Here is a 16,180-nt window from a genome sequence, read left to right as displayed (position 1 = left end):
TCCCCACCACTGTGTAGTCTAAAGCCATTTTGACAAGCACTAATTTAGCATGTCATTCATAAAGAATGTTCCTGACTAATAAACACCACTCATGTCATAGGAATAGGAAGATTAGCATCAGAATAAGTTTCATGTGACTACTAAATGGGCTATGATTGATTTGCAGTAGCCCGCGACCCTAGTGAGGAGAAGCGGCTCAAAAAATGGATGGATGGATGGAAATTGTCTTCATTGCCCTTAACTTTTATAAAAGTGGGTTGCCACTGCGACAATAGGAACATGCAGGAACCATCAACCACTGCTTACATGACAGTTCCACTGAAAATAGATAAACTGTGCAGGAACATTTTCAAAGTAAACACTTAAATGTTGTTACTGTGTTGTCGATGCATAAACATACCCTTAAATTGTGCTGGACATGACTGGAAGCTTGTAAACAAGAGATTAGCTCGGAAGCTAACATGACAGTAGTTTTATCAGAACTGGACACGAGACAATTTTGTTGATTGAACGAATGTTTTCACTCTTTGCTCTAATTGCTTTAGTAAGACATACTTCGTACATGTACATGGTGTTAGAGAAAATAGAATTATTTGATTGGTCAATGTAGATTTTTGAGATACATCTGAAAGATAGTTTGATTTAAGTTGAGCAACAGTTGGGCCGAGCGGCATCCGCCTAACCAAACTCGACCAGAAGGTCAAGTTTAACATGACACAGATTTTCACTCAAAACTGTTTTTTTATTTTTATTTTTTGCAAACTGAGTAAGTGACACTGCCACAACTACTGGCTTGCATATTAAAGTATTTTTAATTGTTGTCAGTACGTTCATTTTATCAGGCTACGTTGCTGTGCATACCCGAAGTCAGTCTGTGAATTTCTTGTGATTGCCAGAAGAGGCAAGGGTTCAGGAGGCCATCTGCAAAATGAGTGAAACAATTGATTCAGTGTCACATTTCTTGTCTTTTCATAAACATTCAGTGTGGCGTGTCATGTTTGCTTTGTATGTTTGGTAGGTGTGTCTGTGTTTCAACACGCTCACAAAGGTGCGAAGTACACAAAGACTTAGTGGAGTGTTTGTATTGTGTTCTGAATATTGGTGTCATGACGGTAATTTGGATTTGAATACAAAAATGGAGGCCACTGATTGCGAGTTGTATACTGCAGGTGCACGCATTGTGACAAAACTGCTCAGGTTACATCTAATATTCAGGTGCTATTGCTGTAAAAAAAACAAATAAAAACAAAATAGTAGCATGCAATTAGCAATTTATATGATTTATTTAAGTCTCACTTTGTTTAAGTTGACTGAAAAAAATGCACATATAGTTTGGAATGGTTGGGTTGAGCACATGATATAAATAAATATATAATCAAGTCAACAATAATCTTTTAGCTGTGAAGAAGCAATGAAAACCGCTTATTTACTATGCTGCATTACTAGTAGCATAAATGCAAAACTAAAAAGCAGTCAGGAGCAGTCACCAAGCACAGGCCGCCACCTAAGCCTATCAATCATTAATTAGGATCAGCATCAAATTGTACGTGTTGATAAAGATACTCCGTCTCCTGCATTTGTTTGAATTGTATCAATTAGGATTCCCACATTACTTTGTTAAAATTGAGAACATTGTTGAATACAACCCATTCTGCAATGTCGACTACGGTGTTTTTTTCATATCCTCACGGTTATGAATAGTTTGTATGGCATAATATCGTATAGCGTACGGTAATCCACCAAACTAAAAACAAACATAAACTACTACCTTTACATAACCGAAACCAACACAGACTTCTTTAATTTAGGTAGCCACCGATTCTAGTATTGTGTGTGCTACTCTGGGACTGATTATAACCTAGAGGGACACCAGCTAGAACCATCCATCCATCCATTTTCAACACCGCTTATCCTGGTTAGGGTCGAGGGGCGCCTATCCCAGCTGACTTCGGCGAAAGGTCACCAGTCAGTCGCAGTGCACATATAGACACGGACAACCACTCGCACTCACATTCACACTGTCACTGAGTGGGAACTGAACCCACGCTGCCCGCACCAAAGTCAGGCGAGTGTACCACTACACCATCAGTGACTCCAGCTAGAACCAGGAGGCAGTAAATTAACTAAAGTGTTTAATCCAGATAAAAAATCTTAACACATACTGTTTTTGTTTTTTTTTGTCTCATAGGGACAAGTGCTGGGCCACTTTTGGCCAGGAATAAAGAATAAGGAGGACCGTGCTGGTTGTATGGATACCTTAAAGTGGTGAGAAGACTTCAAATTAGAAACTGTACATACACTGTACATATCACTGTAAAGTAATTTTCTTCAATCTTTGAGGGTTTATTAATTTTTGTTCAACGCAAAATTGGTATATCCTAAGATGGCAAACATATAAGTCCTCTTAAACTTTTAAAAATATACGTAAATATACAAATACAGCACAGAGTGATGGTTTTTACTGGTGGACATTTGCCTAACTGCAGTGGCGGAGTGAAAGGTTGTCTGTCTACATGTGCTCTGCCATTGACTGGCAACCAGTCCACAGCGGAGTAACATTGGTGTACATTTGGCAATGACAATATCCATCCATCCATTTTCTTTACCGCTTTATCCTCACAAGGGTCGCGGGCGTGCTGGAGCCTATCCCAGCTATCTTCGGGCGAGAGGCAGGGTACGCCCTGAACCGGTCACCAGCCAATCGCAGGGCACATAGAAACAAACAACCATTCACACTCACATTCACACCTACGGGCAATTTAGAGTCTTCAATCAACCGACCACACAAGTTTTTGAGATGTGGGAGGAAACCGGAGTGCCCGGAGAAAAACCACCCAGGCACGGGGAGAACATGCAAACACCACACAGGTGGGACCGGGATTTGAACCCCGGTCCCCAGAAATGTGAGGCAGATGTGCTAACCAGTCTTCCACGTGCCGGCCAATGACAATATTAAAAAAGTATCGTTCAAAGGTCAGGACCGTAGTGCATGACCAAACCATAGCATTCATAGAAACAAGCTAGTGGGCGTAACAATGATGAGATGGTTTACCCCCAAACTTTTTGAGATTTTATTTTTGTTTTATTACAGTTGGGAGTAGACTGGTACCCTTTCACAATAATCAGTACCCAAGAAGTAGCTCTCAGTTTTAAAAATGTTGGTGACCCCTGCTGTACACCTTACAATGAGACTTTTAGCATCAGTCGCCATGGTGAGACCACTGTTCTGAATAACTAGTCAGTCATCCCTTAATAGTGATGGCATTGATGATAAAACAAACATGTTAGGTTCCAGAGTCATTGGCTCTGAAACAACCCCGTTCACTGAGAAAAAGATGATAGCAGTGTTATGACAAAAATGCTAAAAATGCCAAACGTCCTCCCACCGCTTCACCATCAACAAACAAAGCATTTGGAAAATGGAACGAGAGCGCATAAAGGATGATTTTTATTTTTGACATGCAGGTTAAAATAAAAACATGCATGGTAGGTTAATTGAGGACTCTAAATTGCCCATAGGTGTGAATCTGAGTGTGAATGATTGTTTGTTTATAAGTGCCCTGCGATTGGCTGGCACCCAGTTTAAGGTGTACCCCGCCTCTCGCCCAAGTTCAGCTTGGATAGGCTCCAACGCGCCCGCGACCCTAGTGAGGATGTGTTTCAGAAAATGGATGGAGGTTATTCCAAATCAAATGGAGAAGAGAATACATTGTGGATGGTTGTATTTGTTTGCCGCAATGTGGGGAATTTGTCATGGTTGTGATGTAGCGATACAGAAGTAGAAAAAAACTTGGAACAGTAGAAACAAGAAATTAAACAATAGAGTAGTGTGGGGGTAACTTCAAGGCTATTGTGCTATGTCAAGGTGTGTCACCTTGGCACTAGCACTAAAAGATGCATGACACTGATAGCCTGGATTCTTTTTCCTGCTTGATTGTTCCGACTTCCCACTTTGTCCTGCATTTTCAAAGCTTTCCCAAGCTGAAAACTCTGTTTAATTACACAGTGTATTTATTATCACAACCACAACTTTAATTTTGGGAAGCCTTCAAACACCCTCCAAAGCACTTTCTAAACTGGCTTGTGGTGAAAGAGGAACAATTGAGATTTACACAATGGTGCGGCACTGTAGGGAAATAAAGCTGATATGACTCATCCCCTCGTGTCTACTGCTGGAAAAAATAATTAGAAGACAAAAAATAAAGGCTCAATCATGATGCTGGTTTTGGTGTCCTGACCAAGAATGACTCATAAAGAGTTATATGTGCAGCAGGAGTTGAGGCTTGGTCTGTTTTTGGAATATTGGAAAAGGAAATGCAGCCCACGAGCTACACACTGTCACACGATATGAAGTAAATAAAAATCCTTGAAATCTTCGAATAAAGTGTTTGCAGTTTATTTTGACAATTTTATCTATGGTCTTTCATTCTGTGCAGGAACAGCAAACAGAGTAGCACCAGAGTCTTTGTCCAAAACATGGTTTACTGGAGCAGAGTAAACCCCTGTGCTGCAGTCAGTGCCTGGATGATGATGACTACAGAGGATTGGAATGTGGCCGAATGGGCAAAAGAGGCAAAGGAAGAAAGAGAATGGGAGCGAAAGTCATTAGGCATGGAGAGGAGTGTCTGCAGAAAGGCGGAGGCGCGCTGATAGGGAATGGAGAAAGGATTTGCAGGATGGATGGCTGAGGGCAAGGCAACAGGGCAGTGCAGCTGTAGGTCAGGCTAAAACAACATGTCCTTCCCATGCACTGTACATATGTACATGCTTTTTACATGTAAAATAATACAGGTTCTATTTCTGCAAAAACAATTGAAACTATTTTGCAAGTGACAACTGGAAAGGAATTAAGTCCAGTGCAGACCTCAGCCTAGGTGCAAAGTTGTAACTAACTAACTAACTAACACAAACCAAACCTCTGAACGGGTAAAAATTTTATCATAATAACACTGCGGTGAAGCTGTTGCAAGTGCAGGTAATCTCAAAGGGAAGATCCTTAATCATGTCTTTTGTAGGATTTTGTCCTAAAAGTATCGTGGAACCTTGGTAAAACAGACGGCAATATAACATCAGATGAAATGGAACATTGGGACTGAAAAATGTTTCCCAAAAATAGTTTCCATTTGTCACTTAAAATGCCGTTAACAAAGTCTGTCAGTCCCAGAATTGGCCGCTGTTGTTTAGTGGCGCTGTGGCGCAATGCAGGCAGAGAATGGGACTGACATATTTACGGGTCACAGATATACAATATGACTAGTGCAAATTCCAAAAGACGTGCCTCGAATGCCTACGGCCAAGTTGAATGTGGGGCATTGACGTATTATCTATTGTGCATAGAGCACTGGCAGAGAGAGAGTGGCATGGCTCACAAGTCTTTGGAGTCGGGAACATGCTATTTTTGGTGCTGTAACAGTTTTTTTCTGTCAAACGGATTTTGGCAACGGATTTGGAACTAGGAAACACACTAATTCCTCATGGCTCATGAAAGCGACTCACCTACGATGAGTACTGTACGTCAACAATGTCACCATGATCAAGCACACCGGCATGGTAAGTTTGGATAAAATGAGAAATGTTCAAACATTTTCAAGCTTTTTTTTTTTTTTTTACATTTATTTACAATAACTTTGTACTGTACTGGGTGTTTTAGGACATGAAAAAAACCCTACATAACAATTATTTATTACTGTACAGTCATATGGGTACAAAAAATAAAAATAAAAAAGTGCTTCAATGTAACGGACAATTGGCTATATCGACCCCCTGCCCTTGTTTGTCAGTTCTATCTAGTTTCCACTGTAATGCACTGTAATTACTAGACAAATAACATTTTACCATAAATATCATATCTGTTGTGTCATTGATTAGAGATTATGGCTAAACATTAACCACAATATGACAGTAATGTGCTTAACGTTCCCAAAGATTTCCTCCTACATTCATATATCAAACCAAGTTGTTTGTGAACAGATGACTGGAGTGAGCTCAAAAGTGTCGAAAAGGAGTTGTACTTTAATATTAATGTGGCATGCAAGCTGGTATTGAAATGGTACCACAAGAAAGGGAAGTTTAAAGGTGTGGTATTTTGAATTTTGATAATAATTCCAGTATTCCAGCATAGAGTATTTCATGAGGATTTTCATTCTCTTGTATGCTTATTATATTTTCTGAAGCGGGCTACACGCACACACCCACAATTGGGTCAAATTTGAGCATTTTCCTTCCCCTGCATTTATAGTCGGAAAAGGCCAGATTCTCGGATGTCTCAGAAAGACTATCCGGAGCGAATAGCCTGTGGTGTGGGTTGTGTTAAGAATGCTTTTTTTCCTCCCCGAACAACTCGCAAAACAGTCAGGGCCTACAATTGTAAATGATAGCTTGTTCATTACTTCCACTCGCAAACCCTTGTGTGTGGCGAACACCGAGTTCAGCCAACCTACGGACTCCGTGATTGTGATGGGGAAGTGGTTGTGTTGAGTGTTTTGCATAATGTGTCTCAGACATCACCACCACAATAAAAAATGACAACCACTGCAATGTACTTAGCAGATGAGCTAATAGTTAGTCTAGCTTCTATTCATTCTATGACTACTACTACTACTACTACTACTACTACTACTACTACTACTACTACTACTACTCTTCTTCTTTGTTTTTCCCGTCAGTCTCAATGCCCTATGGCACCATGCTGCCTCTCACAGGTCAGTCGTGCTACTACTACAGACGTCGTTATGTGTGTGGTGCCCTGTGTTGGTCATCTTGAGTACGGCACACACAGTTAGTGATTTTTTTTTTTTTTTTCCTCGTCATGTGTGCGGTCACACATTTAAAAATGATCTTCAATGATCGAATGCAAAGCCGGAATACACCAAACTAGGATCAAAGCTGGTGAAGTTAGAATTCCATGCAACATTTAATCAGCCTGCCGAGACCACAGTAACAAGTAAACAGCTCTTAGCCAAATCTTTTGAAATTGTTTTGGGAGTGCAAACATGTTCCTGGTGCAACATAAAACTGTCTCCCTGCAGACTTGCTTCTTCTGGACGCTACGCAGACTCTCTCTGCAGTTGTGCTGGATAGAGTAGAGCCAGACAGCTAAAGTTCAATCCTCCTATACTTGTCCCATTTGGAATTTCACAAAACATTATGGGGAAATGAGATATTTTAACTTGCAAGAAACTTTAAAACGTCACGCATGGATAGCATAGACATTAGCAAACACCAAATTCTGAACTCTGGGCTTGTCGTTTTGCTTTTTTGTGCAACACTTATTGAAAAAGAAGGAGCAGCCTCAAAAGGGGTGTTGAGTTGAGAAGAATGTGAAATGAGAAAAATAATATGTAATACACGAGCAATAATGTGAGGTAAGCGGATTTTCAGCTCAGCAACGTCAGTTCAACATCATCATGTGCCTTCCCTTATGGAAATGAAAGCAACGTGTTTTTATATTTTACACAAAATTAACAATATTTTACACCTTTGTGAAAACACATCTATGGCACATCTATGATGCTTTTACTGAAAAATTCAGCAGTATCACATTTACCCTATACTGTAAATATGAGGACTCCCAACTTTTTGTACTGGAGGACACATACAGAAAAATAAAGATATGCAGGGGCCATTTTGCTTCAACTTCTGTTCAATAAATAAACAAAAACAAGAAGTTAAATAAATTTAATGCAACAACCTACATCTCACCTATGAGTTACAGCTGACAATGCACATCTATAAAGTTTATAATGTTATTAATATCTTTGTGATATCTTGTAACATGCAAAATCTCAACTTTGTCTCATAACCTTAGTTTTCTTTGCAGTGTGAACCCTAATCCTCATTTGTAATGTTCTGATGTCGGTGCGTTTAATATCTTTTTTTATAATTTGGGACACAAACCCGGACTAGACTTTGTCCCTCCCCACCCCCATCCTGACATCTAAAAAAGAGGTAAAAGATTAAGCCAATAATATAAAAGCAAACAGAGTAAAAGATATAGCATTAAATGAAAATACATGATAACAGTCTACTGTAATAATAAAAATTTACAGCCTTTTACTGCTGGACGGAATGAAGACTTGTTGCATGTCGTTGGTCTGATGTTTATCTGCTATACCGCTCACCTTTGCAAGTTAACAATGTGTGTAGTTTTACTATTAGCAGTGGTAAACTTTAGTACACAATAAAAATGTTGCTGTACTAATAAAGTTTTGATGTTGCTGTACTAATAAAGTTTTGACACAGCAATTTGAGCTTGGATTACCTCTGTATTTCCGGTCATTTGGACGGGAGAAAAATGGTTTCGATATCCAAGCCAATCAGTGTTCCATTCAACCAGTGAGGTTATACTGTAGTATGAAAACGGGTTAGTAGTAGCTGGTCAGTAAATGTTGTTATGGTAAGACAGAAAACAGGAAATGGCAAAGTGTGGCAGTGTTCCATGCAAACACTGAGGCAGGTCATACAAACATTAGATTATAGGATAGGCAGAGGGATGGGAAAGAAGTAAAAGTGCAGTTAAAAAGGTTGAAGGGAGCGCCTCACTAAACAAGCGCGTCAGTGTGCACACAGTCCGATTTATGCCGATGAGGGAAGATTTTGAGGTGGCCAATTCCTCACTTGCCTTCTGGACACAAGTCACAATCACACACTCGTGACTAATTTAAAAATAAGGCACTTAGAAACCTGAGACAACTTGAAGTGCAACCTTAAATCTTCAAGGTTAACGCAAGTAAGACAAAGCCACAGCTGGACTCTTGTTTGGATGCCTACGTGTTTAAAGGAAGGCCCCTGCGCCGAAATTCCATCAATTTATCACAAGGCATGAAACTAGTTGGACAGTATTTGTACAATTTATTGTCAAGTCTTTACCATGCATTTATGTACTTTCACGTTATTACTCCCTTCTACTTCCTTTCCTTTTTATTATCATGTGTTATATAAGTGTTATTCATTCCCACTGTACTTCCACACCCAGGTCAATAATTCTGTTGGACATTTGGAGTGAATTACTGGACCTGACCCATTGGGAGAGGACCAATAAGGGAGTGGTGTGTGTGCGCGTGCGTGCGTGTGAGCACATGTGGTTTAATGTTTCGATGTGGATCTCAAAGTAAGTTCACCTGTTATAACAAAGAGATGGGCCAGTGCAGTAGGTTCTGCCTCTCGAAAGCCCCCCCAAAATGCACACATGCAAGCACACACACCTACACACACACACACACACGTGCTCATGCGACGCGCACATGAACACACGCACACACACATACACACATCTACACACAAAGACCGTTAAGTCCAACTAAAGTGGTTTGATTATAAATGTTTGTAGTGCAAGTGGATTCACATTCACAGGTTACTAAAATGACCACGCATTTTAATTTGCAATTAACAATGTGCATGTGTATGTGTGTATGATTATTGTAATCACTCACATAACAGTGCTAGGATAGAATAAATATCCTTCTGTTCATTTGTCTATTGGCCTGATTGAAAGGATGTAGAATTGTGTTTAGCACCAGACAAGGTGAGTTTCCTTGTGCAACACGATAACATGTATCTCACAGGACTTTCAAGTTCACCACATACTGTATGTTGTTCAACTATAGGTTGACCTTCGAGCACTTACCCTGCGACTGACATTACATCGGTGGTAAAAAGTTGACCGAAACTGCTCAAAACGGGGCCTTCAAAAAACAGGTGATTGGTCAAATCTTCTGGCAATCACAAGAAATTCACAGACTGACTTCGGGTATGCACAGCAACGTAGCCTGATAAAATGAACGTACTGACAACAATTAAAAATACTTTAATATGCAAGCCAGTAGTTGTGGCAGTGTCACTTACTCAGTTTGCAAAAAATAAAAATAAAAAAATAGTTTTGAGTGAAAATCTGTGTCATGTTAAACTTGACCTTCTGGTCGAGTTTGGTTAGGCGGATGCCGGTCAGCCCAACTGTTGCTCAACTTAAATCAAAATATCTTTCAGATGTATCTCAAAAATCTACGTTGACCAATCAAATAATTCTATTTTCTCTAACACCATGTACATGTACGAAGTATGTCTTACTAAAGCAATTAGAGCAAAGAGTGAAAACATTCGTTCAATCAACAAAATTGTCTCGTGTCCAGTTTTGATAAAACTACTGTCATGTTAGCTTCCAAGCTAATCTCTTGTTTACAAGCTTCCAGTCATGTCCAGCACAATTTAAGGGTATGTTTATGCATCAACAACACTGTAACAACATTTAAGTGTTTACTTTGAAAATGTTCCTGCACAGTTTATCTATTTTCAGTGGAACTGTCATGTAAGCAGTGGTTGATGGTTCCTGCATGTTCCTATTGTCGCAGTGGCAACCCACTTTTATAAAAGTTAAGGGCAATGAAGAAAATGTCCATCCATCCATCCATTTTCTGAGCCGCTTCTCCTCACTAGGGTCGCGGGCGTGCTGGAGCCTATCCCAGCTGTCATCGGGCAGGAGGCAGGGTACACACTGAAATGGTTGCCAGCCAATCACAGGGCACATACAAACAAACAACCAGTCACAGTCACACCTATGGGCAATATAGAGTCTCCAATTAATGCATGTTTTGGGAGGAAACCGGAGTGCCCGGAGAAAACCCACACAGGTACGGGGAGAACATGCAAACTCCACACAGGCGGGACCGGGGATTGAACCCGGGTCTTCAGAACTGGGAGGCTGACGCTTTAACCAGTCACCCACCGTGCCGCTGAAGAAAACATATTGTTCAAAATTGCTTTTGAAAACATGTGAATCATTTTTATACTACTTTGTAGTCAAATTAAATATCACAGTTATAGAAAATAAGGCCACAAAATTTCACTTCTATCTTGACACTGATTTCTACTTTGACACATGCCTGTCAAAATGTCAAAATTATTTTCGACCTGGGATGCATTTAAAATATTTCAATATTTAATACGATTTTGTACGTAAGTCGGAATGCCCCATCGTCTATCAAAACCGTAGTAAAGCCCTAATTACAGGAATTATTTGTATGAAAAACATTTCTCGGCCATAAAAAATATTCAATGAAAAACAGCAAATACGGCACTAACTCAGGGTCCTTCCACTTTTGGGTCCAGACCCACCAGTTGAAAATCATCGCCCTAAAGTGCACCGATTGGGCTAACCTTTCTTAGTCAAGTCAGTTTGAGTTAGCAGTGGTCAAGTTACTTCTTGGAAAGAGTTAGTATTCTGAATGTAATATTTTCTCATCTTCATTTGATTTGATTAGATTTTTATGACAACCATCCAATAAAAACAACTAAGCCTGTGCAGTGGTGATGAAATTGATACAAAGTGTGTGTATGTTGTTGCATGCGTGTGTGTGATGCTCCAAGGCTCTGTGTAGACTATCACATGACTGCTGTTCACACCCTTTGTGGATGCCCGAGCGGCACTGTCAATAATGGATATGCATCTACACTTGGTCAATGTGCTAATGCCCTGTCATAAACATATAAAACAGTCCTTGAAAAACTTTGCCTTTTTTGCCTTATCTAGGAAATAAGGTTGTTGAGTTGCTATATACAAGCTGCAAAAAGACAAGAAACTGAGCTGTGCGATGCTATTTTCATTTTTCACCGACAGAATGTACCAATTCTGATGGGAGTGTCTTCCTTTTCATCGGCATTTATACATCCATGCCACAGTGCATATTCACATGCTGCAAGACAATTGAACAACTGCGTGTGATTAATAAATACGTACAAACACAGTCCAATACTACATGTGAACTCACTTAACACACTTCCACCAGAGCTTACACTATGTACATTGTGAGTGTGTGCGGTGTGTGAATTTCAGCAAGGCCGTGTTGCCACGGCTGGAGTGCAGCCGTTGTGTACAGTACTTTTCAGAAATGAGGATTGCGTAATCACTACAGTCAGTTCAAGCACCAAAGGAACTGAAGGTTCGCATGGGTGGAGGCTGACTCTACAAACAATTTGCATCCGCCAAGTCCCACATAGTCCACAGTGTGTGTCGTTGTATCATCCATCACACTATTGTATTGTATACCTGTGTTGCCAGTGCTTTACTTCATTTTCTATTGCACTTATCCTCATTAGGGTTGCAGGTGATCCCACCTGGACTGGTCGCCAGCCAATCGCAGGGCACTTACAAACAACTATTCACAATTTAGAGACTTCAGTGAACCTAACATGCATGCTTTTTGGAATGTGGGAAGTAGCAGGAGAACCCAGAGAAAAACCCATGCAAGCACGGGGAGAACATCCAAACTCCACACAGGAAGGCCGCAGCCCGGATTCGGGCAGCGAGCTGCCGAGAAAAATATTCAAACATAGCAATTATTGTATGATAATTAGGGGCCTTTTTTAGTTGTTACCCGAGAAATCCGTCACTGATGGTGTAGTGGTACATTCGCCTGACTTTGGTGCGGGCAGCGTGGGTTCAGTTCCCACTCAGTGACAGTGTGAATGTGAGTGCGAGTGGTTGCCCGTGTCTATATGTGCCATGCGACTGACTGGTGGCTGGTGCCCCTATGCTCTCCGGGGGTGGTGGGGCCGGTGGGGCCCGCTGGGTGGGGGGTGGGAGTGTGTGTGTGTGTGTCTGGGGGGTGTTGGGAGTGGGTAGCGGTGGCCCGGTGCTCGTGCCCCTCCCTTTGGAACTGGTCGGGACCTCCTGGGTCCTGGGGGGGTCGGTGGCGTCTCCCTGGTTAGGTTCCCCTGCTGGACGGCCTCGCTGGCTTGCCCCCCTTGTGGGTGGAGGGGGCTGGGCAAACCCTTCCTCAATGTGCCGGCTCAGCAACTCCGTACACCGGTTGACTAACATGCATGTGATATGGTGTTCATTCACTAATAAGTTCGATAGACACGCTATAGGCTTTAATTACTTGTGCTGGGATCACTAACAACAACACAGGTTATACTAACATATCAACTCACAGGTTCTTACAGGTGTTTAGACACTAAAGATAGAATCCCACCGCACCACTCGTCTGTCCCACTGCCTTGCTCATTTCCCACACCCTGTCCTGCCCTTTTCTGTCCTCTCTCATCTTGTCCTATTGGTTAGTTGTTGCATGTCCTCACCGTGTGTCCCCCCCACCCCCACTCCATTCACAAATAAGAACACGATTTGACTGTTGTAATGTTACTTGTGGCCCTGCGATTGGCTGGCAACCAGTTCAGGGTGTACCCCGCCTCCTGCCCGATGACAGCTGGGATAGGCTCCAGCACGCCCGCGACCCTAGTGAGGAGAAGCGGCGCAGAAAATGGATGGATGGATGTTACTTGTGCGCAAATTTCCAGACTGTCTAACTATTGTTGTCTAACTACTATAGTTCTGCTGTGGTTTGCACTACTATTCCCCTTGTACAATCTGTCCCTCTGTCTGTCCCCTAAAACCCTTTTCTGCCCGGCTGCATTTTCAATAAACACTAGAATAATTAAAAAAAAATTAATTTACAAATTAGCAGAGGGAGTATTTCAAAATTCCCTGTTGCACAGCAAAACTGTTCCAGCACAAAAGGCTTGCAGATCCACCATTCTGCATGGCCATTAAAAAATAAATAATAATAATAATATAATAATATAATATAATATTATATTATATAATAATATAATTAGCAATGAACCCATTTAGGGCAATCGTGGCATGGGTGGAGGTCTAATGCATTTCTTAAGCATTTTGTGTCCGATATTTTTTTTTATCTTTCATAACGTTGAGTGAAATCAAACAAACAAAACGAAGACCCAGACTCATACGAACTTGAAACGACTACAATGTCACCACAGAGCCACCAAAGATGATAATATCCAAAGTTTGGGCTTTGTTCGTGTTTACATATAACATATCATATTTTTATAACTACATTATATACATGTATTATATACATGTATTTAACATTTGTCCGAAGACACCAGTCATAAAGGAGGCTAAATTTGAGCAAGTTCAGATTCAACGCATCATGTCATCATGTCATGTGATATTCCACATATACAGGACACATGACAGCATATCACAACAATCTCCAGATATAATGCATATACAGTATGTCCACTATTGAGACTAAGATTAAAAAGTGCCTGAGCTGAAAATGCAGTTCATCGATCCTGAAAGATCGGCCTTAAAGGAGAGAAAATCAATCATGCAGAGAGTGATGTGATGTTTGGATTTAGAATAGGAGTGACATGCTTGTCTGTGATCGAGTTAAGACCCTTCAGTGGTGGTGCAGTGTCTGAATGAATGGTATTATTGTAATGAGAACATGACTCAATTTTTTATTTTTTTTTTAAATGATTTTTTTTTTTTTTTTACAAGGCACAGTGGACGACCGATGCGTCTGCCTCACAGTTCTGAGGACCGGGGTTCAATCCCCAGCCCCGCCTGTTTGCATGTTCTCCCCGTGCCTGCGTGGGTTTTCTCCGGGCACTCCGGTTTCCTCCCACATCCAAAAAACGTGCATGCTAGGTTAATTGACAACTCTAAATTGCCCGTAGGTGTGAATGTGAGTGCAAATGGCTGTTTGTTTGTATGTGCCCTGCGATTGGCTGGCAACCAGTTCGGGGTGTACCCCACCTCCTGCCCGATGATAGCTGGGATAGGATCCAGGACGCCCGCGACCCTAGTGAGGAGAAGCGGCTCAGATAATGGATGGATGGATGGATGGAAGTTGTGAAGGCCAGTTTTTAAGAGGGGAGCACAGTGAAGTTTCATGAATGTAACCTAGAACTTTCTATGCTCTTCTTTTAATGACGTCATGTTGTCAATTTCAAAGAAATTATTATCTAGGCTTATTTCATTTGCTTCATGTTTTTGGTATTATTTTAGTTTTCATGTGATACTGAATGATTAGCTCATCAATATAACTGTCAACATTCCAAACTACTGTTTGGTACTCTCAAAAGTGTAAAAAGAAGCCTTCACACAGCTGCTTTCGGTTCTCGGGATCCAGAGTTCATTCCACAGAGCAAATTGCAGTTTGGGAAAACAAAACCAGGTGGACTGGTTTGACGACATGTGTTGTGGCCTGGGGGAGAATACTTGAAGCCTGACAGCAGTTGAAAGGAATGAGGATATAGTGAGACATTTGGGAAGAGAAATGCGAAGGAATTCTATTAAACGTAGTATGTAAAGAAATGAATGTGTTGGGAGCTCAGCAAACTAAGCAAGGAGGGGTGCAGTGAGCAGAGCTGCTATTTCCTACCCACTGCGTATGCTGCAGCGAGATAACAATTCAACACTTTTTTAAACAGCATGTGGGAACTTGGAGTTTGTTTTTTCTCGTAGAGGCATTGTTTTAGATCGCAGTGGCTACACCTTTTATGTCGCTCACTCCCCCTACTGACTGATAAGACCCCACGAGTGTGATAACAACACACCACTCTGGCCCACTGCTTTGAAACTCCATCTTAGCTACTTGGTTATCTCCGCTGGATGTCTCTGTATTTCCCTCCCTCACTCACGCACACACGAAAACCCGCACACACACACACACACACACACACACACAATCAGTCAACAGTGAGCCACCGAAGACACATGAACACAGCACACAGTGTGGTAGGTGCTGGCTGTTACGCAAGGAAGGGGAGTTACAGCTCTAAAAAGAAAGCCTGCATCTATGTGCAATGGATTATTGTATTGTACTTCTTTTTTCACTCCTTACCTGGCACACCTGCACCACACTGCCCCCTACTGTAACAAAGACACACAAAGTCACAAGACTTAAGCCAATCAGATTTGGGTCCATTGAGTTGGTAAAGACTTGCTGAAACTGCTTACAGTTAAGTGTCCAACATTTAGGTTAAATCGATCTTTTAGCTGGAAGTGACAGAAGAAAGTGTAAAAATACTGTAAAAAAGTACAAATAAAAATATTTGGGCCCCTTGCGTTCAATTTTGGTCACGGATTAGCTTGAGCCAATTGCAGCTGACTTTGGGCCAGGTACCCTCTACATTATACAGTCTTGTGTTGCAGTAACTTTCCATAATTTTTTAAACATACTTTTTAAGAATAAAACCTATTTTTTTATAAACACTTGGGGCTACTACAATACTGTATTTCAATGTCAGTCAGGATGGTGGTAACTTTGAGAGCCAAGAATTTTTTGAATTTTTAAAAAATATATATTTTAATCAACTTTACATTTGAAATATTAGATTTTCCTGTATTGCCAAAGATCTTGAATAGTTT

The 16,180-nt window shown here is 41.1% G+C and overlaps 1 long non-coding RNA gene across 1 annotated transcript in view; it reads right to left on the bottom strand.

Moving 5' to 3' along the window:
* Positions 1–795: 795 nt before the first annotated feature.
* LOC133465506 (uncharacterized) overlaps positions 796–16,180 on the bottom strand; it is a 33,073-nt gene continuing 17,688 nt past the window's right edge. Inside the window, exon 3 of the long non-coding RNA XR_009784734.1 lies at positions 796–921. This is a non-coding gene — a long non-coding RNA (uncharacterized LOC133465506). The remainder of the gene's footprint in view (positions 922–16,180) is intronic.

Source organism: Phyllopteryx taeniolatus, chromosome 1 (assembly GCF_024500385.1).
Source record: "Phyllopteryx taeniolatus isolate TA_2022b chromosome 1, UOR_Ptae_1.2, whole genome shotgun sequence".
Lineage (NCBI taxonomy): Eukaryota > Metazoa > Chordata > Actinopteri > Syngnathiformes > Syngnathidae > Phyllopteryx > Phyllopteryx taeniolatus.
The sequence above is the reverse complement of the archived record's forward strand: the minus strand, read 5'-3'. Positions and strand labels throughout refer to the sequence as shown.